The 23,826-nt window shown below is 40.0% G+C and overlaps 1 protein-coding gene across 2 annotated transcripts in view; it reads left to right on the top strand.

The window, feature by feature from the left end:
* The window catches only part of Prlr (prolactin receptor), a 171,378-nt gene that overhangs the window by 39,728 nt on the left and 107,824 nt on the right, over nt 1-23,826 (top strand). Inside the window, exon 1 of one of the 2 annotated variants that reach the window (XM_070040927.1) lies at nt 4,175-4,267. The exons of the other annotated variant lie outside the window; for it this stretch is intronic. The gene's annotated coding sequence lies outside the window, so the exon portion shown is untranslated. Of the gene's footprint in view, nt 1-4,174; nt 4,268-23,826 lie in introns of those variants that run through there. 2 annotated transcript variants of the gene reach the window in all.

Here is a 23,826-nt window from a genome sequence, read left to right as displayed (position 1 = left end):
CGAAGCTGGGGGAATGTGACCAAAATGGAAAACTACTACCCTCTTGGTGTAGCTTTGTGTAAACTGTAAACTTGGTGTAAATTGTCCAGTCACTCTAGAAATCAGTATGGAGGTTCCTCAAGAGACTAAACATAGAGGTCCTCTATGCTCCAGCAAACCCACTTCTAGGCATGTCCCCAAATGATCACAAACAAGGCCATACTAAAGCTACCAGCACAACTACGTTCACTGCAGCAGTATTTACCATAGCTAAGATATGGAACCAACCCAGATGCCCCTCAGTAGATAAATGGATGAATCAACATGGTATATATACACAAAGGAATTTTAGGCTTCCATCAGAAAGAATGGCATCACCCCATTTGTAAGGAAATGGAAAGACTAGGAAAAAAATCATCTTAAATGAAATAAACCAGACCCAAAGAAACATAGGCTCCATGATTTCCCTCATTCATAATAATTAGTGTATGTCTAGGATAGTCCTAGCAGAGGATCACAATAGTTCAATTGCTATGTACACATGACTATATAAAATTTTGCTAATCAAAATGAACTCCACAATATGGAAACAAAAGAGTTTTCTCTGTGTGTGTATATATGTGTGTTTTAATGTACTATGTGAAATTATTTCCTTTGTTTTTTTTATTTTCCTTTGGTTTATCCCTGGTAGATACTGTTTTTGATCTGGTACCCTGTGTCTTATATATACATTTATCTGATTTGGGGAAGGGAAGGGAATCACAAAATGGTGAGACAAAGGACAAAGGGTGAACCAATGCAACAGTTATACACACATAACTTTACAACTTGGTGGTGAAAGGGGGGGGAGGGTAGAGTCAGGGGTAGGGAAAGTAGGAGAAAATGAGGGGGGTAACACTGTTTGATAAGAAATCTACTGACTTACATAACTGTAACCCCTCTGTATATCACCTTTACTATAAAATAAAATGTAATTTTTAAAAATCTCCCCAAATTTTACCCTTTTATTGTAAATTTAAAGCTATCAAATGGTACCTTGGAAACTTTTCTACTGTAATTTTCTGTGCAAATTATTATGTTTCTGAGCTGTATAGTTGCATGAATTAGATCACCATGGCTGGTCTGTTCAGGAAATGTCATTTGTCTTTCAACCAGATATATTGTCTGTTTATCTCATACTCATAACTACTTTCATATCTTGGATATTATAAACTAAAAATTCTATAAAATGATATAGCCTGTCTGGGGGATGGGAAGAATCTACCTTAAATTCCACCTTGGTATTGCATTTCCCTTATGACATTTTATGCTTAAGAAAAGTCCAACAAGGTCTCCAACTTGGCAATTAGATAAGTCTCTGTAACCTTTGACAAAGTTGGGATGGAGGGCACTTAGAGCCTCATCTCTGTGTATTTTCTCTTGTCTCTGTTTCCCTTCCTTTGTTCCAACTCAAAAGCTTCCTGCCAAGGGATTAATTTTCCTGTGCCAAACATTAGAGTCCCTGATATGCAGACGGTAGAACATGTAGTAGTACAGGCAGCACCTGGTCAGCTCAGTTAACTGTTATCATGGTATTGATGGCTGTCACTAAGGAGCAAAAGATTCACAGTGAGAAAGTGTGAGGTTTTCCACAAGCAAATCATTGAATTTATTTTTTTTATTTATTTATTTTGTCAGTCATGGGCCTGAACTCTGAGCCTGGGTACTGTCCCTCAGTTCTTCAACTAAAGGCTAGCGCTCTACCACTTGAGCCACAGCACCACTTCCGGCTTTTTTCTGCTTATGTGGTGCTGAGGAATCAAACCCAGGGCCTCATGTATGGGAGGCAAGCACTCTACCACTGAGCCACCTTCCCAGCCCCAAATCATTGAATTTAACAAAGCTTCCTATAAGGAATAGGATAACATCATTGAGTCCAAAACAATGAAAGCAATGAATACAACTCAAAGGACATGGATCTTTATGGCCCATACCAAGTACACATTCCATAATGTGATCGTGAAGAAGTGGTAAGAAAGGGACAAAGGAGAAGACTAAGGAAGGAAGGAGAGAGAGAGAGAGACAGAGAGAGACAGAGAGACAGAGAGACAGAGAGAGAGAGACAGAGAGAGAGAGAGGAAAGAAAGAAAAAATGGAAGGAAGGAAGGAAGGAAGGAAGGAAGGAAGGAAGGAAGGAAGGAAGGAAGGAAGGAAGGAAGGAAGGAAGGAAGGAAGGGAGGGAGGGAGGGAGGGAGGGAGGGAGGGAGGGAGGGAAGGAGGGAGGGAGAGGAAAGGGAGAGATGGAAGGAGGGAAGGGAAAGGAAGGAAGGAAGCCTCCAGAATTCTAAGAAATTCATGTCTATTGTTTCTAAGTCCCTCAGCTTTCAGAATGACATTGTATCAGCCTGAACTAAGCCAGATACCCTGAGACTCCTTTCCCTTGGGCATCTCTTGATCAGTCTCCGCCTAGTCAACCTGCAAATATATGGATAGGTCCTGCTCGCGGCATTCAGCTTCTTCTCAATCCTCAGGCAGGAGCTGCAAGCATCCTCCCTGCGCAGTGATCCTCCCGGGAAACAGAGAAAGAGGCTTTGCATGAGCAATCTGCTGAACAGCAATCTCTTCCTAGATAGAGACCAGATTCCTTTTATACTCTTGCTCATCCAGGGTCCATCTCAACCCTTGTGCTATATTCATTTTCCATCTAGTCCTCTGGTGGATGTTTTTCCTTTCTTCTATGCATGAGTTCTTTGCTATTAAGCAAAACAGGCCAAAGACAAATGAGTTTCATATTTCAGAATGCAATTTTGTAAGAGCTTCCAACTAGAACAGCCAGGGGCAAACTTCTCAACTAAACAACTGGATTTCCCCCAAATGCCATTGCAATAGTTTCTTCTGGTGCTCAGAGCTACTGGACAGAAGTCTGTGGGAATTTCTATGCTACTGAGCGAAACACATTTGACCTCTTTTTTTGTGTTTCCCATCGTCCCAAGACTGAGAGAGTTCACCATATCCCAAACACATTCTTGTGCTAGAGGAGGGAGCAGAAGAGAAAGCACTACCCTTGACATAGCCTAGATCAGGCACTGATCAGGCCTAGCTATCCTGAAAGCAATTAGAGAAGGAGCTGTGATCTCCACCAAGAGAGTGGTGGCACCAACAGTGTGAAGGGATTATCCTGAAGTTGTAGAACCATGTATTCTTCTGACACTTAACGAGTACTACCATGTGCATGCTAGGCCTTGTCATGCATTCTGGGGACCCAAAGGCAGATAACAAGCATGTAAGTCATGAGTAGTCAAGAATTTAGCATAAACCCTTAATCTAGTAAGGAATCTCTGCTCAGGGCTGATGTCCTTTAGTCTTTCCTCTCCCCCACTATGGGGGCTGTTTGCTTTGTTGGCTTCTCCAAGTAGGAGGGAGAGAGAGGTAGAGGAAAGAGGGTATAAAAGGTGCTCCTTTTCAGGGGAACTAGGCTTTGGGGAACTTCTTTAAGTGTCACAAATGGCCAATTAAGTCCCTCCCCCCAAAGTTCTGCTCTTACAGAGGTTCTCTTTCTCTATGTGGGTTTAGATTCTGATCAGGTAGAGCACCTTTGAAACCATATGACTACTTTGTATTTCCTTTGCTTTTTCTCCAGTGTGTTTCTCCTTTTCACTCACTTTTCCTTTTCCCTTGCCACATATACTTGTCACCCTTGTGACCTCCCTGACCAGAAAAATCTAGTTACTCCTTTTTTGACTGTAGGATCGATCAAGCCTGTGCTCAATTCATGACATGTAGATTCACTAGAGCCCCATTTAACCTGGCATCAGAGTGAGTCATTATTTTTTGAATCTTTATTTATCACAGCCCATAATTCCTAAGAGCTAAGTGACTACTTTTACAAGGAAATCGAAAATGACTACTTTCTCTGGAAATTAGTATTCACCTTCCTGTCTGGATCCCATCTCCTTGATTCCCAGGCAAATGCAGGACATAAGCTTTCCTTGGACCTCCAAATTTATCCCCTAGAACTATCTGAGACAAAATTCCATTCACATATTTTTTCAGCAAGAGATTTGTCTCAGCTTCCCTATTCCCATGAGGTGTGATAAAAAAAATCCTCGACAGTTTAATTTGCAGGTCAATCATTAACAATGGGCTGCACCTTTCAGCAGGTTGAAAAGGATGACTGGTTAAGCAGCAGCGTTTCTTCTCTGTAGGAAATGCACAGGAGAATGTCACTTGCCCTCCAGACTCCTAACCAAGATGTGGCAGGCTCCAGCCAGGCATGTAGGCGAGGTGACAGACTGCAAGACCACCACAGGTGAGAGGTGTGGCTGCCCTTTCCTGTCCACTCTGATTCCCTCCTTTCACAATTTCTATCCGTGTGGAACTCAGAATGGGCAGGGATGATGTGTGACTAGGATGTTGATGACGTAAAAAAGGGTCTATGGGCTGACCCATGTTTTAACAAAAGATGGGTATGAGGACAGTATGTTCACTTACAGAACCAACACGGAGGTTCCTTACACACATGGGAAGTTCCACAGAGAAAGTATGGGTCAGGCCTGGGATCAAAGATCAGTGTAATTGCACACTGGTCACATGACAGACTGGGTCTTCTAGAAGATAAAAGATACATTAGTGTAGAGTTGAGAACATCTCCAGATCTTACTAGAAAGCAAAGAAAAGCCAGATCATGAATATGGAACAGCCATTATAATCTTTGCCAGAGTGAGGTCTAGATGAGTTGGTCTGATTTTGTTTTGGACAGATTCCTGTTTTGAGGCAGTCTTGAGTTTGCAGAAAAAAATAGAAAGTTCCCATATGACCAACCGTCTTGCTTCCAAAATTTCCTCTATTATATATTATATATCTGGCATTCATGTGACATTTTGAATCCATGTTGACATGTTATTATTAACTGAACTACTCCTTGGGTTATTAGAGTTTTGTGCTGAACCGTTTTATGGATTTTAATAAATTCTTAACGGCAAATATACAACATGACAATCTCAAATAGGGTAATTTCATTGCTCTGAGATCCCCAAAGCTCTGACTGGCCACTGATCTTATTACTGGCTCTATTTTTTGCTTTTGGAAAATATTATATTGTTGGAATTACATTGAATGTGACCTTTGCACTGTGGTGTCTTTCTCTTAACAATATGCTTTCAGTGTCTTCTCTATCTTTCTGTAGTGAGTCTCTTTTGAGCACTGAGTTATATTTCATTTTATGGATGTACTATAGTTTGTTTACCCATTTGGGCATATATAATAGAAAAAAATGGGAAAGAGGAAAGAAGAGTAAACATCAAGAGATATGGGATGCAATAAATACAGGAAGGATGGAAGGCAAAAGTGGGAAAGCAAGCTAGAGAGATGAGCACAGAACCCACACAAAAATAGCAGGGTTCTTTTTTGTATGTATTTTTTATTGTAAAAATATTGCACAGAAGGGTTATAGTTACATGCATAAGGTAATGACTACATTTTCTATTGAGCATTGTTACCTCCTCCTTTGTTTTTCCCCTACCATCCCTTCATTCCCTACCTCCCCAACTCCTCCCCCCCCACTGAAGTTGTAAAGTTCATGTTCAGCATAGCGTCTTGTACATCTCATTGTTTCAGTGGGTCATCCTGTATCCTTATTTCAGTATTTTGTTATTTCCCTTCAGAGATGGCAGGATTCTTTAGACCAAAGTTCAGTGAGAGAAGCCAGTTCTTCGCTGACCTCTGCTAGGTGTTAGGTATCACATTAGCTTTGTCCTGAACATCCGCACACATTGTAGGCATTAAACAGATATCTACTGAACCAACTAAGCCTGCAAAAGCATTTCTAAAAATTGACCTCCTTCAGACACCAGAAGATCAGTGGCCTCCAAGATACCTGAGCCAGCCATGTTGGCAGGTTGAAGCTGCTTCTCAGGGTAGTCTGTCCATCACATGTGATGAAACAAAACTTCTCTAATAGCACTGCGCCTTTCCCTTTCTAACCTCTGCTCCTGCTTTGTGAAGTGCTCTAAGGATAAAACCAGAGGATTCATCCTTCAACCTAACAACAAAGGCAGTAGAATTCACCCGAACAGTCCCCATGGCATGGGGAGACCAAGCAGGATGACTGACTTGAGTGCTAAGAAATCTCTGTGAGGGGCTGGGAAGGTGGCTCAGTAGTAGAGCGCTTGCCGTGCATGCCTGAGGCCCTGAGTTCGATTCCTCAGCACCACATAAGCAAAAAAGAAAAAAGCCAGAAGTGGCACTGTGGCTCAAGTGGTAGAGCGCTAGCCTTGAGCTGAAGAGCTGAGGGACAGTGCCCAGGCCCAGAGTTCAGGCCCCACGACTGGAACCAAAAAATAATCTCTGTGAGAGAAAGATGAGTCAGCTGTGCTTTCTTTTTTTTAATGCACAAATATCAAGTAATCTTCATGATAAATGGTACATTCTGACTATCTAAGTAGAGGGAGGGAAATCTACAATATTTCTGTATATTCTATTTAAATTTGCTTTTGTGAAATAAAAACAGGAAAGTAAAATGTTTGCTATCAAAACATAATAGAAAATTAAAGGGAGAGCCACCATTCAGAAAGCTATTTTCAAGGACTCTAATTCTCACTGCTTAACTGAAGGCCAATCCCAGTGATGAAGACAGCTAAATGATGGTCTAAATGCTGTCTTCTGGCATATCTACACCATCTGTTCTCTTTTGTTGCCATATTTCTTCTTTAATAAGCTTTCCCATAATCTTTACTTATGTTTGCTTATTACTAAATTTTTTATGTTGTGTGGTAGTAGAGGAAAGAAAGACCATATGCTTGGAACTGTGCTTCTTCCTTTTTTTGTTCTAAAAGGCTATATTTTGCAAGTTAAGTTAATGACCTTTATGACATTCTTGATGGCTCTTGATATCCAAAAGGTATGTTATTTTGTGCAAATGTCATTTTTTATCTAAGATCAGAGATTAATATCTTTTATTTATTCAATAAATGTGACATACAAGTAATATGTTAAAAGACATGTAATTCATGGAAGCTTTACTCAATTCAAAAATTTCTAGAGGATGAAATAAGATGACAGCCAAACAATAGGGAATCGCCACAGCTCTCTCTAACCAAACAGAGATCTGGGTTCATAACACACACTTCTCCCCAAAAGACTGACAACACAAATATACAAACAAGCAGAGAGTCATGGGAACAGAAAAATACCTCATCACTTCTACACATAAGAAGAGAAAATCACGAAAAGCTCTCCCCCCATTCCCTAATCCACTCCAGCTGGGTCTTCTGAAGGACAAAAACTTCCATGAATCTATAGCAGTAGCCTTCATGTTGTGATGTGGGTGCATGTCCAGACTAAAGGTACAGCTAGCAATCTGGACAGAGACAGACCTTTAAGTAATTGAATAATTCAGCTAGAATTATCAGGACCAATAGAAATTGGCCTGTTAAGCCTTTAGCCCACTTATTTATCAGGCAGTTGTTTCTTTGAGGATTTGTTGTTGGGGAATTTAATTTTTTGAGTTCCAGGTATTTTTTTTTTATTTTTTTATTGTGAAAATACTGTACAGAGGGGTTACAATTACATGGGAAAGATAATGAGTGCATTTCTTATCAAGCAATGTAGCCTCCTTCGTTTCCCCTTCCCATCCATTCCCATCTTCCCCCCCGTACCCCCCACCCAATCCTCCTCCCCCCCACCAAAGTTGTAAAGTTTATTTTTGACATAACGACTTGTACATCTCATTGTTGCAATGGGTCCACCTGTATCCCTATTTAAATGATTTGTTTTTCCCCTTCCCCTCCACAAATTATACCAACATCAAATACAGTGAAAGCAGGGGTTATACCGTGGGGAAGGGACATACAAAGCAACAAAAAAAATCTTATAAATGTGTTAGAAACAATTGCATGAAAGAAAAAAAAATTTGAATACATATAGGGTTCATAACGTTAACTTATCTGACCTTTTCTGCTTGACTCAGACATATACTAGTTATTGCAAATAAGGGAAACCATGGGACCTATGTTTCTTTGGTCCTGGCTTACTTCATTTAATATAATTTTTTCCAAGTCTTTCCATTTCCTAACAAATGGGACAATGTCATTCTTTCTGATGAAGGCATAGAATTCCATTGTGTATATATATTCCACATTTTCTTGATCCATTCATCTACTGAGGGGCATCTGGGTTGGTTCCATATCTTAGCTATGGTAAATAATGCTGCAATAAACATTGTTGTGTTCATTTCTGGGTTTTCAATTCTATTCCATTGGTCCTGAGGTCTGATCTTGTGCCAATACTATGGCTTTGTAGTAGAGTTTGAAATTTGCTATTGATATTCCTCCAGCACTGATCTTTCTGTTAAGGATCATTTTTGCTATTAGGGGTCTTTTATTGTTCCATATGAATTTTTGGATTGCCTCTTCTATTTCCATGAAGAATGAGGTTGGAATATTGATATCACATTGAATTTGTACACAGCCTTGGGAGGTATTGCCATTTTCACGATGTTGATCCTTCCAGTCCAGGAGCATGGGAGGAACTTTCTAAGTTCTGTTTTGATTTCCGTTTTCAGGTTTTTAAAGTTTTCATCATAGAGGTCCTTCACTTCTTTAGTTAAGTTAATTCCTAGGTATTTTATTTTTTGTGGGGCTATTACAAATGGAGTTGCTTTCCTGATTTCAGCCATGCTTTTCTCATTGTTGGCATACAGAAAAGCCATTGATTTTTGAGTATTAATTTAATACCTTGCTACTTTGCCAGAATTCTGAATCAGCTCAAGTAATTTGTGAATGGAGTCCATGGGATTCTTTAAATACAAGATCATGTCATCTACAAAGAGGGAAAGTTTTACTTCATCTTTCCCTATTTGGATCCCCTTTATGTTTGCATCTTGTCTTATTGCTGTAGCTAGGCATTCTAATACTAGATTGAAGAGAAGTGGAGAGAGTGGACATCCTTGTCTTGTTCCTGAGTTAAGAGGAAATGGCTTTAGTTTTTCACCATTAAGTATAATGCTGGCAGCAGGGCTCTGGTGGCTCACACCTGTAATCCTAGCTACTCAGGAGGCTGAGATCTGAAGATCACGGTTCAAAGCCAGCCTGGGCAGGAAAGCCCATGAGACTTTATTTCCAATAAACCACTAGAAAAGCAGAAGTGGCGCGTGGCTCAAGCGATAGAGTGCTTGCCTTGAGCTGAAGAGCTCAGGGACAGGGCCCAAGCCCAGAGTTCAAACCCCATGACCGACAAAAAAAAAATGTATAATGCTGGCTGTAGGTTTGTCATATACAGCCTTTATTGTATTGAGGAATATTCCATGGATTCCTAATTTTTCCAGAGTCTTCATCATAAAGGGTTGTTGGAAGAGAGCTTATCTGGTGTCCTGTGTCGTTGGTCTTATTTTCAAAATCACTACTTAAAATCAGGTTTTCTCTCAAGGCATGGTGCTACTGTGCCTTGATACTCAGATCCCTTCCTCTCTGTGTGGTGACATGAATATATAAGCCCAGTGTGATAAGTTTTTTGCTTTGGATTTGTTGTATCATATGCACCTTTGTGTTCACATGACTTATACAGCATAAGGCTAGAGAACATTTGAGAATTTATCTGAAAGGAAGAAGTTGGGAGTTACTTTGCCCAAAGCGTGATTGCAGGATGGGACACACACACACACACACACACACACACATCTTTCTTCTTATTCCCATATCTATTTATGGAATTAGGGAAATTGAGACCTAGACAGCTAAGTATATGTAGGTAGTAGAGACAGGGGCATTGGACTGACCAAGGAGTGGCTGCCTTTTCTTCTCAGAGTCTCCTGAGTGACAATCCCTGAAGGAGCACATGACCATGCTAGGGAGGGGTCCAGGTGGTCTCATGTGCTCTCCATATGCTGGTGTAGAACTCTCCAAAAATTAGGGAAGCGGAACTTCATGCCACCAGAAACACAAACAGGAGAATCAGACTCATACCTCAGAATACCTGACTTCTCCTAACAATTCAGCATCTGGCCATTTCGGCTGTACTTGGGTCATCTCTCAGGCATTTCTTCCACTTATGTGTTTTCCAATAGAAGCAGAGTTCCTACAAATAAGTCGTTTGTATCTGGGTGGAGGTATAGCTCAGTAGTAGAGTGCTTATCTAGCATGTATCGGGTCCTGGGTTCAATCTTATATACCTTGGAGGAGAGTTCTATTTATCCAAAAATATTCTATGAAAAAGAGACAGGGTTTGTGTCTCACAAGAATCTATATTTTCATGGAGCATCTGATATTCAGATGTTAACAAAAACAGAACTTTTATCGCAGTTTCTTCTTCCTCTGCATTTGCATTCATGCCTGGGAAGAACTGGTTATGAAAATTTGGGGCCAAGTCTAAGCATTCATGATGAAGAGGCAGAAATTAAGAAATAAAGCTCACTGTTGCTCTGTCTTGGGAATGTGACTCATTCACCACATGAAATCTCCCTCCTTCTCCTCCCACCCATACTTTCTCCCTCACTTTGCAGATTTCTCTCTAAAGTTAACTCCTTTGATCTTGTTCCATGCCCCTTTTTTCTGCCCCCCACCCAGGATTTTCTCAGTCATAAATATTAAAGCACATTTAAATATCCACTCATGATGAAAGTAAAGCTACAGTGTGAGTACTGGGGTTCCAGAGCGTCAAGCGATGGGGTGGAGTAACAGAGAACAGTGTGGGGAATGGCATTCCAAGGCTGACACTAAGAAGGCTTCACAAGAAACCTTAAATTTTTAGGGACAAAGGACAGGAACTTAAAAGAAATGATAGGGGTGTGACTCTTGCTATGTCCTTGACCTATGTGTCTCTCATTCACTCATAATTTCTTCAAGTAGATTGATTGAGCACCAATTATAGAACAGTTAGTGATAAAAAGTCAGTACAAATACAAAGTAGTGATAAACCAGTTAGTGACACAAAGATGAATGGAACATAGTCCTGCCTCTAAGAGGCTGGTGGTTGAAAAAGGTCTGTGGGCCTATTACGGAGATAACAAAGTACGATGAGGTCTAAGATCTTATGGGACACTAGAGAGAAGGTCTAGATCATGTGCTGAGTTGTGAAGAATTCTTCAGGATGAAACATACAGTTGGGAGGAAGAAGACTATGGATAGTGTGATCCCAGAAGAAGGAGCCCACTACAAGAGCAGAATTGAGGAAGTACAGTGGTAGTTGGAAAATTGGAATCAGGTAGCTGGAACGCAGAGTAATTTGGCCTGGAAAGAAGTTAGACTTGGAACAGAAAAGCAATAAACTCAGGATGGGCTTGAGGCTGAAGGTAGGGAAGATGGTGGGAGTACTGTAGGCAGGAGAGGTGAATCTCAGACTTGAGTTTGCAGAAAGCACAGTCTGGTTGAGATGTGGAAAATAGCTTAGAGGGATTTAAGTAGAGACATAGAGAACACATAGGATGTTTTTTCAGGGAAACGGGTTGCAAAATGACACTCCTTCAACAACTTGTCCTTGTCTTAGAGAAAGCATATGGGAGAAAGGCCTTCTTTTAAAAAAATTATTTTTACTATTAAATAGTTGCATGAAGGGGTTTCAACTCAATATGTGAATTGATGTGCATAAAACATCTAGATCGTTGTCACTACTACCTTCCATCCTTCTACCCTCCCCAACCTATCCCAATCCCCCATCCCTCATTTCCTAGCTCCATTTGTTTATGGGAATAAACACATTGAGTATCATGACTCTATTCTCCTCCATTCCTCCATTCATCTGTGCCCCTCCTCTTCCTCTTAACACTCACTCCTCAGACAAGACAAATTTCAGCCTCCTGGTATTCATTTTGTTAAACTGTTAATTGTTCAAAGGTGTTCCATCACGAAAAAAAGATCACCCTATCTATATCAAACTTTAGTCAGTTTGATAGTGTGTATATGCAGATGACCCACATTTATTTTTCATATATGATTATATTTCAGATCTAATTTCTACATATTTGAGAAAATATGTTCTTTGTCTCCCTGGCTTGATGTGATTCACTTAGTATCATGTTTTGCAGGCCCATCCATTTCCCTGCAAATGATGTATTTGTTACTCTTCCTGATGGATGAATAAAATTCCATTGTATGCAAACATACCCAGATATACCCACATATATATGTATGTGCTTGTACACATAGTATGATTGTATTATGTATGTGTATGTATATATATGACTATCTATATTATACATACTATATATAGTATGATTATACACAGGCACACATTGAGAAAAGATTTCTTGAAGCCAACTCAGTCATTTGTTACATCATTTCTGTGCTGTTAATAACTAGAATGACTTTTACAGTCACCTGCCTGTGAAATCACTTCCATGTAAATATTTCCTCAGCCTCTATTGGGAAGAATTCTAAGTGTACATACAATTATCACTTGTTCTAGCACAAAGTACTAGGACATGATGGACTCACAAGGGAAACACCATTAATGAGCTACCATAACAAAATACCATGAACAGGGTGAGATGTTCATACCACAGAAATATATCATGTAATGACTAGAGATCTCAAAGCTGAATTCAAAGCATTGCCAGTGTTGTTGGTATCTGTGAAGAAGGATTTTTCCCCTAGATTCTCAAGGTTTGCTGATAGAATCATCATACTGATTTCTGTCTTTACTGATACATGGCATTGTGCAGTGTGTGTGTGTGTGTGTGTGTGTGTGTGTGTGTGTGTGCAAACTGTGCTGTTTTTTTCTGTGCTAATATCAACACTTGAACTCAGAAGTTCGTCTTTCTTGGCTTTCTTGCTGAGCCAATTTTCCATCATTTGAGCTATATACTTCCACTATCAGGCTTTTCATTGGTTATTTTAGAGATCAAATTTCACAGGTTTCTCTGCCTTGATGCGATTTCAAACTGTGATCCTTTGGATCTTAGCTTCCTGAGTAGTTAGGAGGAAGACACTGGCAATCAGCTCAAATTCAATTTTTTAAATAATAACATGTCATATGTTGTTAGGACCAACCCTAGTGACTTCATCTTAGCTAATGATATCTGAAATGAACTTATTTCCAAATTAAATCCTATTCTGAGATGTTGAGTGTTAAGATTTCAATGTATGAATGTGGAATGAGAAATGGGGGATGATACAATACAACTCAAATACACCAAATAAAGTTTTCAGTCAGAGACAAGGGAGTCAATGCCTGTGAAGCACTTGAAACAGTGCCTGGGATTTAGCATTTTCTCATTAAGTCTCAGGCCATGCCAAATTTAAATAAAATACTTCCAGGACAGCACATGACATTGATACTCAGCTGGTTTAAACTAAGGTAGGCTCACCAGTCATTTATAGCTTGTAGCTTTTGTGATTTGGGTCATGGCTTATGCAATACCATCAAGGCATTTAAAATAATACTACAGACTAAGAGGTTCCACATAAGAAAGGATCAATGTAATAAAGTCTGCCTTTCCCTGACCTCCAAGTGCTCAATGTGAGAGTTCCCAGAGGGAGAAGAAACCTTTTTTTAAGAAGGAAAACCAGTGGAGGCCTGTCTTCCTGACCACACACACACACACACACACACACACACACACACACACACACACACACACACACACACACACACACGCAAGCAAGCAAGCTTCTGGCTGCTGCACTTCACCCATGTATGCCAGGGCAGGGACAATACACTGAGCCTTAAAGAGAAGCTCACTAGTGTGTCCTGGGAAGGGCTGATCCCCAACTTCCTGGAGGAGCCGTGGACATGGTAATAGTGTCTTGTTCTTCTCAGATCATACCAGAATCACCTTTGTAAAAATAAATAAGGTGTGTTGATTTGTATATGTAGATGATAAAACAAAGCTTGGCCCCTGAATGAATTCTAGGTAGGGAGGAGAAGGTAAGCTGCTGAAATTAACAATAGCTAGACCTAGAGAAATTTCCAGGTATAACAAGTTTCGTCTCAGTGAGCCCCAAGTGGCTTCTGATGGCTCCTAAGGGGCCTGTGGTAGCAGGAGAATAAGGAGACAGAAGCTGCTTCATGAAGGAGTTAACTGGCTGGATAGGCCAAAGTCAAACTGAGCTGCCACTTGCAAGGCCAGCGAATGATTATGGATGCATGTTTTGGTTAAGGAAGAAACCAGCAGGGTTATGGTCCACTGAGAGGTTCTGATGGGGCTGTCATTTCAGTTAATTCAGCTCAGAAATACAGGTTCCTGGCATCCAAAGCCAAGGCCTGGAGCTCTCTGCTTGATGCTGGAATTCCTGTGTTTGCTTTCACTGAGATTTCTGGTTCCAGTAGGCAAAGCCTGGTGCAGGAAACAGCCTGCTTTCCTTGATTCTGCTACCCCAAAGTGGTAGGATCTTGGACAAATGACTTAACCTTACTGGACTCTGTTTCTATTCTTTCCTTTATTATTTGAAGAGTGTGAAGTCATAAAAATCATAGACTTGGCTTGCTGAAAAGAAATCTTAGGAATATAGTTCAGTCCATTTTGTAAACAAGGGACATGAAGGTTAAGAGTTAAGAGACTTTATAAGTACATTAAAAAGAACAGCAACAAAGATAAAACCACTTGTGTCCCTATCTTGGGGTTAATTTCACTTAGCATCAGGTTATATGGTCATATGTACATAGCTTTTGACCTCTTCTGCTTGTCCTAGACATATACTAGTAATTGCAGATAAGGGAAACCGTGGGACTTACATTTCTTTGAATCTGACTTACTTCACTTAATATAATATTTTCCAAGTCTTTCCATTTCCTAACAAATGGGGTGGTGTCATTCTTTCTGATGGAGGCATAGAATTCCATTGTGTGTGTGTGTGTGTGTGTGTGTGTGTGTGTGTGTGTGTGTGTGTGTGTGTGTGTGTATGTATACACACACACACACACACACACACACACACACACATATATATATATATATATATATATATATATATATCACAGTTTCTTGATCCATTCATCTACTGAGGGGCATCTGGGATTGTTCCATATCTTAGCTATGGTGACTAATGCTGCAATAAATATCGTTGTGCTGGTAGCTTTAATATTTTTTTGTTTCTTTGTATGTTCTTCCCCCATGGTCCAACCTTGTTGTCACTGTATTTGACTCCGATGTCCTGCATCTTATATATACATTTTTTCTAATTTGGGAAGGGGAAAGGAAATAACAAAATGCTGAAATAAGGATATAGGATGACCCATTGTAAAAATAAGATGTACAAGATAGTATGTTGAAAATGAACTTTACAACTTTGGGGAGGGGTGAGAGGGGAGGGAGGAGTTGGGGAAGTGGTGAGGAAAAGGATGGTAGGGGGAAAAATAAAGGAGGGTATAACAATGTTCAATAGGAAATGAACTCATTAACTTGTTCATATAGCTGTAACCCCTCTGTACAGTATTTTTACAATAAAAATATATATTAAGAAAAAAAGAGTTAAGAGACTGAAGCTGAGTACCTGTAGCTCACACTTGAGATCTTAGCTACTCAGGAGGCTGAGATCTGATAGTCATGGTTCAAAGCCAGCCCAGGCAGGAAAGTTTAATCTCCAATTAAACACCAAAAAAATCAGAAGTGGAGCTATGGCTCAAAAGTGCTGGAGTGCTAGTCCTGAGCAAAAGAGCTTTAGGAACCATGCTGAGGCTCTGAGTTTAAGCCCCAGTACTAGCACTAAACAAAATGAGTTAGCAGACTTGAATCGCAATTACAAAGCCAAGGAAAGACAAAAGAACCGAGAACATAAGTGTCTAGACATTTACCTGGAACCCATCCCATAAATGCATATCTGCAAGAATGTTTATATTTACTCCTATATTTCTGGAGCAAATAGTCTTTCCCCCCCCACACACACACACACTTTTCCTTAGCATCAATCAGATGTACGTGCAGGTTAGATGTTGACATGTCCAGATAGCATGTAACATACCTTGGTCTGACTCACTCTTTCCATTATGCTCCCTCCTCCCCTTTTCCTACTCCCTAAATCAATCTCAACGAATGAAGCTGATAGTCTTGAACTCATTTAACAGATAAGCAAACTGGTTTGCTCAAGGTCCTCCAGCTGCTGAGGCAGGAAAGCCAGGACTTTGCTTGTTTCCTTCTGTATATCATACGCCTCCAATTATACTGAGACAGTCCCGGCCACATCCCTCCCATTGTTGTCCTGATCTAGGCTGATATCAACTTCAATAGAATGAACATCTGGTTCTTGAGATCAGGTTTAGTCATCTCAGAGGTAGGGACAAACAAGCAAGAATATTTACTCCAATCAGCTCAGAAAAGTAGTATTCAGCTTCTCAGTGGACATTGTTTCTCAATGGATGAAGAGCTTTCTTAAACAAATATATTTTATGAATCTGATACCAGATTCCTAAACAAGCCAGTCAGGAGACATTCTAATGTGGGTTTGCTGCTCGCTGCCTTGATGCTCCCCAATGAGGTCTTTATGCTGGCTCTCCTTCCTCTCATTATCTTTGACTGAGGACCAGGGACATCAAGATACATGCCCCTTGAGTAGTACCAGAGCCTTAGAAGAAGTTACTTCCACCGGGAGAAGTGTGGCTTCAACGAGGCATCAGTTTCTCCTAGGAGGGTAAGAGCTCATGACAACCTCACTCTCCGTATTACCACACAACAGCAATATGAGCCAAAAAGTCATTTTAAATCGTTCAGCAAAAAGGTGAAACTAAATCTAGTGCAATTAATTTTACTGCTCTATTCCATAAATCCTAATACAATCTAAATGTTATTTTGATGTGTAATAACGTAGCTATTCATAAAGTATTTCCCAGTCCCTTTCAGATACTAAGTCTTAAAAATCAGCATGGGTTTCACACTGCCAGCAAACTCAGAGAGTATCAGCTGCATCGCAAAGCCCTGGAGCCATGTGTGGCTATCAGCTACGGTGTAGGACAGTACAAGTTGAGAAACGAACACTGAGGCTCACGACATGCCAGGAGTCCGATGGACGCTGAGTTCATTTTAATCAAGATCCTTGATTAGTCTAAGAACACTAACATCTTTTGTTATACTCATTCTGCTCCAGGTGTCCTGAACGAAGACAGAGCCGGCAATCAGGACAGGACTCTCTGTTCCCCATAAGCCAGCATCTGGCTGGTCTCAGGTAGACACCTGGCTTGCCATTGTCCCTCCACAAGGCTCACTGTTAGTTCTGCTAGTTCTCAGCAGTGGGTACAGAAGGTAGGATCTCTGCCTTCTGAACCGGGCAGGACTATGACTACTTTGGCTTAGAGTTGCAGAGTTAATTATTAACAACCAGACAGACTCGGAGAATGCCAAGACCAGAGTTTACTGAAAATGAGTCAGGGCTAGGTCTTTCTAGAAATACACGCGTGAGGAGACTTTGTACCCATTGGGTTTGTCCTCCTGATGCAGGGCAGAGAGACACACAAATATAAACAAGAAGGAACGCATGGGTGTTCACTTTAGAGAATTCATTTGGAAGCTTCGGGTTTATTTTTTGTTTTATTTTGTTTTGTTTTTGGTAGGAAAGTGAATGTTCCTTTTGGACTCAACCGAACAGGTGTTTGGGAAGAATAAAAATCGCACCACCTATAAGAAGCTGAAGTAGTGTAACCTGACTTGGAACATAATCAAAGAGAATTTCATAACTCTCTAGTTAGGATGGTTTGATAAATAACTCTAAAGAATAAGATTTACAAGATTTTACAAGGTATGAAGTGAACACAGCCTGGAATTTAGATAGGAAAAGATGTGTTCCATCTCAGAGAATGGATGCGGTATCTGAAATAGGTTGGCTTTGGCCTACGTCCTGCTAAAATATCATCATTCTAAACTAGTAATGCTTTTATTTGCTGAGCATTTACCATCTCTGTGGCCTGGGAACCTAACAAAATGATTCCATTTCCTCTGGGTCAACAGTCAGAATGACTTATCTGGAAGACTGCATAAACTCATGTAGAATTCCCCCATCCTTAGAACTCTTACCACTCTGTCTCACCTACAGCTTGTGTGTAGTGCCCGCCTTGGTGAAGTAAAATCATGACCTGTGAGGGAGGGAACAGGGTGAGGTATATAGGCAGGGTTATTCTTACATGTGGATATAACAGGTGAGAATTCTATGTGGTGCAATGAGTATTCTGACCGAGCCTACATCAATCAATTATTCACCAGAGCTTTTCTGTTTGTTTGTTTGTTATTCCTTGAACATTTAAGGATCCCTAACTTAAAGCAAATACTCTTCTGGCTAACCTTTTCATCAATTAATCACCATCAACAAATTTTTGTATCTTCATAGAGATCTAACAGAGCAATATCTTACGGGAGAGAGCCCAAGAGAAAGGTCAGCTTTATGATGCTCTGCATGTCTGGCCATCGGTGATAAGAGCCTCTTGTGACCATGAGTATCACAATCTCTAGAGTGATTTTTTGATTAAAAAAAAATAAACTCAAATCATCTCAGGTTTCTTTATTTCCACTGGGAAAATATTTTGAAAGCATTTAGGATTCAAATGAGTGACTTGGTAAAAGAAGAAAGTGAAGTTCTTCAAAAATCCACGGGCTTTTTTTTTTCTGTTTCCTAAGAATTACCAGCCCCGGAGCTCTGAACATACATAGGAGGTATAACATGCCCATATGTCTGTCTACCACTGACCTCAACTAAACTAACACAGGACCAGGATTTCACTGTGAGGTCTTGACCTTCTTGAAGTATGAACACTGAAAAAAAAACACATCTAGAGTTTGGGAGATCCATTTGTGTATCCTGAAATCCACAGTCCTTAATTAGGTTAAACAAAGCATATGTGATAGGACAGAGGGGGGAGGGAGGGGAGGAGGGAGAGAGAGAGAAAGGGAGGGGAGAGAGAGACAGAGAGATAGAGAGACAGAGAGACAGACCTTGGCCCAGGAGGCATGCCATGGACCTGTAAAATCTGTTTGAAGGACCAGAAGTATAAGGTAGGAACCTCTTAAAAGCCTTCTCATTTCTGTGATATCACTTTAACAAGGAATTGTGTTGCTACTGGCAACTCACAGTGTGTCCAGTGGAGGGCGACAAGGAAACAGGCTGATGAGGTCAGAGAATGAGAGAAGGTCCGGGAACAGTTTCCCCTGAGGACTGTGAAGTCTGTCTAGTCTTAGAAGGACTATTTTTATTTTATTTTAATTTTTATTATTATTTTGTTTTGCTGGTCATGGGGCCCTAACTCTGGGCCTGGGCACTGTCCTTCACCTCTTCAGCTCAAGGCTAGCACTCTACCACTCGAGCCATAACCCCATTTCTGGCTTTTTCTGCTTATGTGGTGCTAAGGAATCAAACCCAGGGCCTCATGCATGCAAGGCAAGCGCTCTACCACTGAGCCACCTTCCCAGCCCGGAAGGGCTACTTTGTGGAAGAAAGAAGAGTTGCCTTTGCTCCCAAAGATAAAAGCAGTGAAAAGAGATTATAGGATGGCAGATTTTCTAGCAATTCAAGCTGCTTGTCAGGACCAGGTTCACTGCTGTGATGCCTTTCCTGGCATTTGATGTTCATACAGCAGCTGAGGTTTAGAAGGCATCAGCCAGGGAGTCAAAAGAGACCAAGAGACTGGAGACCCCGTGGGTTGTTTCCAACAGTATCAGGATGGTTTTATAACATTTGGGAATAGGTCTATGTTATTCCAAAAACTATAATTTCCCATATCAACCATTCTATGATGTAGAGAAAAATCTAGAGAATCTAAGAAGATTCCAGTGGCTTATATAAATACTTTCTGAAAAGCATACAGAATGCAGTGTGGGTCAGAACATAGGGCCACAGGCCTCAAACCCAGCTGGTACCCTTTATTAGAACACTTAGATAAGTTAGATGGGTCACCTAACTTACTTATGACTTTGTTTTTGTGCTTAGAGATAAAGGATAATGTTTTCCTCTTGCTGTTATTGTCAGTCTACAATTGGCTAATGAATCTAATCCATTAACACTATGCCTAACAATAATTGTGCTTGGCGATTAGTTCAAAGGAAAACTCAGTATTATTTCTTAAGTCCTTGAGAGAATTTGAACTATGCACCATGAGCTTAAAACTTAAGCACAAATCTCTTCTGATTTGTTATCTAATGGAAAGGAAAATTCTATGTGCCTGATTTTTGGAAGTAATGGTCATTTTCTTAGAAACCAATACAGATAGGATAATCCTGTCAGCGGAATGAGTAACTGCTAGTCCATGACATAAAGGAAAAAGAAATCAGGGCCAGTGGGAACATGCTCAGAGAAAGTTCAAAAAAAACGCAAAGTTCCTGGGATTTCTAGCAAGTACTGTGACTATGTTGTAATTTCTTTATTCCCAAGTGAAGCAAAACTGGAGTTTTCACCTAAAGAGCTCAGTAGATGCAGTATCAACGATGTGGCAACATCTAGTTGACACTCTAATTAACTCTACCTGAAACTGTGTTTTTCTTATCGTAAGATGCACCTTGCATGGCTCAGTGGTAGAGCGCTTGCCTTGCATGCATGAGGCCCTGGGTTCGATTCCTCAGCACCACATAAGCAAAAAGAAAAAAGCCAGAAGTGGCGCTGTGGCTCAAGTGGTAGAATGATAGCCTTGAGCTGAAGAGCTGAGGGACAGCGCCCAGGCCCAAAGTTCAGGCACCATGACCAGACTCTCCCCCCAAAAAAAAGATACACCTTGCTGACTAGGGGGAAGGAAGAAATGCTGGAAGAGGGGTTATGCTGCATTGCTTGGGGGCTGCCTATTTGCAGTTTATCCATGAATCTACACCCATTTCTCCCTCCTTTGGTATATAAGTTTCCCAGGGTCTGGGAAATTTTAGTAAACTGGCAGCTAATGAAAGGAAGAGGAGGAAAATCCCAAGTGTCCCTCTCAATATGCAGCTCTTCAGTTCCTGCCTGCTCCTTTGTCCAAATGAAATAGGTCACTGGGGGAAAAATGCAAAGGCTCCCTGCTGTCAAGTAAAATATTTTCCAGTCCTAAGGGGTGACACCACTTTGTTTCTGCACAGACAAAGACAGCTCTCTATCCGAACACCAAATGATCAATTGCATGTGACAGAATGACCTTATTTTTTAATCTTCTAGTCAATATAGAAACCACAGACAACGCCCAGAATCTCTTTGGACTCTGGATGGTGCCAAGAATGAACAAGTAAATTGATTCCTTTTGTTTTGAATTGTCTATAAAACCAACATTATTTTAAAACTATTAAGAATTGTTTGCTTCATTCGTGCACTCCAGGGTCCAATTTTGCACTTGAGCAATAGGTGCTAATCATTCACAAATACTCATCACCTAGAGCTCTCCAAATTGTTGCACACAGATTCCAATCATCAAATGTTGAGTGAGGAGGAAATGCGGGTTCAAATCTGAGTGTTGGGTTGAAGTTATTTCTTCTGATTGGCTTGTTCTTCATTATTATTATTAATAGTAATAATAATAATAACCTTTAAGTAGTTGTACAAAGGGATTTCAATTCAACAGTCATTTTATAAATACAATGCATGTAGATCAATGTCACCTCTTTTGTCATTCTCCTTCATCTTTTCCAATCCAACATCCCTCAAATTTTCTAGCTTTATATATACATATGTATATATATATACATATGTATATATATACATGTATATATGTATATATATATATGTATATATATGTATGTATATATATGTATATATATGTATATATGTATGTATATATATGTGTGTATATATATACATATATATGTATATACATATATGTATATACATGTATATATGTATATATATGTATACATATTATTCAATATTGTGAGCCTTTTTCTTTATTGCTTTGTTCACTAATGTTACTATTCTTTTATTTATGATACTAAGAGTTCACTCTATCTGCACAGAAATCTTTCTGCTCTATAGAACATTGCACAACTTACTTTGAAAAAGGAAAACTATTTCTTCTGGCAATAACACTTAGCATAAAGAGGCACTCTTTGGCCAGTTACCCATAGTCTTTACTTCTTTAGACCAACAATTATAAAGTTGTTTCTTATATGGCCAAGCTCATACAGAGACAGTGGTTCTATGCGGCAAAATTGTCTCCACAGAAGTTTCATCTGTATGGAATCTACATACTGATCTATGAAGAATGCCCACAAAGCCCCTTGGCATAAGATCATAGCCGACCCTACTAAGTACAGCTTTAGAATGTAGTCTTCTTAGACATAAGAAGGAAATGAAATTTCTGGAGTGAATTATATAAGTCTCCTTTCTTTCCCTGTTCACATAGAATTGCACTTAATTGGTAAATGAGTTCTAAGGAGAACTGGATACTGCAAATTGGTGTTATTAAATCTGTTAGGTTTTGGGGGAGGGCTCTTAGAAAAATAACAGTCTGAGTGGCAGCTCTCACTTCCTAGGCATTTGCCTAGAAATATTTTTAAACTTAATGGTTATATTTAATAATTTGAAATGAACACAAGCGCACAGCACCTCTGTCTCTGCCAAACCATTCTCTCATTGTTCCTTTTCCTGTTGGAAGGTTTGGCTCATCCTCCTCTTTGATGAAGGAACACCTAACTGCTAACACCTTATTAACTGAAAATAATGCTTTAACTAGTTATTGAATATGATTTTGATATGTGTTAACCCTTGATGAGGTCACCATTGGTCAAATAAATGGGTCGGTCATTGGAATTTCTATGTACAATAAACTTTATCAGCAGGGATTAACTGCTTTAAAGATATCCAATTACATGTACAATTACATGTACATGTACATGCTATTAGGACAAATTTTCATTCTGCAAAATGGCAAAAATTTAGGGCTTTACTGAACTTGTTTTTATTACTAACATAGTTAACAACTACTCTCAAAAATATTTTTAATCTTGAGTAGAGGAAGTAGAAGATACATACCTTCCCTAAAACAACAACTGTATAGAGTGATATGCAATTAATGGAATGCATACTTTCAAGACACACAGAGGACTATTGTGTAAAACCACTGTGTGACTCTTGAGGTTAAAGTTAGTGGTCCTACACATGTGTCGTGAGAGGCAGATAGTAATGGGTCTGCTCACTTGCTTATCCATATTTGCTACATTGGGCTGGACACTTCATAAGGGCAAGAGGCCCATAGCTCATCTATGGATTTGTTTTAATCACCTGGTTGCATACTAGTTGTCAGTAAGAAGTTACAGTACAAATGAGAAAGTACAGTACAGAGAGAAAGTAAATATTTAAGCACAGGCAAAATTGTCACACACACACACACACACACACACGCACGCACACACACACACACACACACACACACACACACACACACACACACACACACACAGATATTTCATGACCGAATAATGGGTACCACAAAGCAGGAATCAAGGATTAGCTTGGGGAAAAAATACATTATTTCTTTGGCCCAAGAAATGTCTCAGTCAGTCCATTTGCTGTAGTTATAACAATGTATCTGTGGCTGAGCTGTGTTGTAAAGAAAAAGGTTTTGTTCAGCTCATAGCTTTGAGGGCTTACAGCCCAAAAAAAGCTAGCTCTATTCATTTGGTTTCTGGTGAAGCCCTTTTGGTTGTATGAAAACATAATAGTTGGTGTCATAGTGAGGTTATCTGTAAGAAAGATATAGCATACGGTAAGGAGCCAACTTGTTGTTGGTTTTTTTAAGCCCTGTTCTCAGTGGAACAAACTGGGATCCTATGAGACTATCTTAGCCCCTTCCAAGGGTGATGTCTCCAAGACCTTACTATTTCCCACTCATCACCAGGGTCTGCCACCACCAACACTACTATACAGAGGAGTAAGCTTTCAGTGCATGAATCTTTATGAAACACACTCAATTCATATCCAAACTCTAATAGCAAAGTGGGTAGGTCCTGTGTTATGTACTATGACTGATGGAGAAGAGACAAAAGAGCAGCTCTGTGGTGGATGTATGTCC

This window comes from Dipodomys merriami, unplaced genomic scaffold (assembly GCF_024711535.1).
Source record: "Dipodomys merriami isolate MVZ:Mamm:240054 unplaced genomic scaffold, mDipMer1.0.p SCAF_30, whole genome shotgun sequence".
NCBI classification, from domain to species: domain Eukaryota; kingdom Metazoa; phylum Chordata; class Mammalia; order Rodentia; family Heteromyidae; genus Dipodomys; species Dipodomys merriami.
The sequence above is the reverse complement of the archived record's forward strand: the minus strand, read 5'-3'. Positions and strand labels throughout refer to the sequence as shown.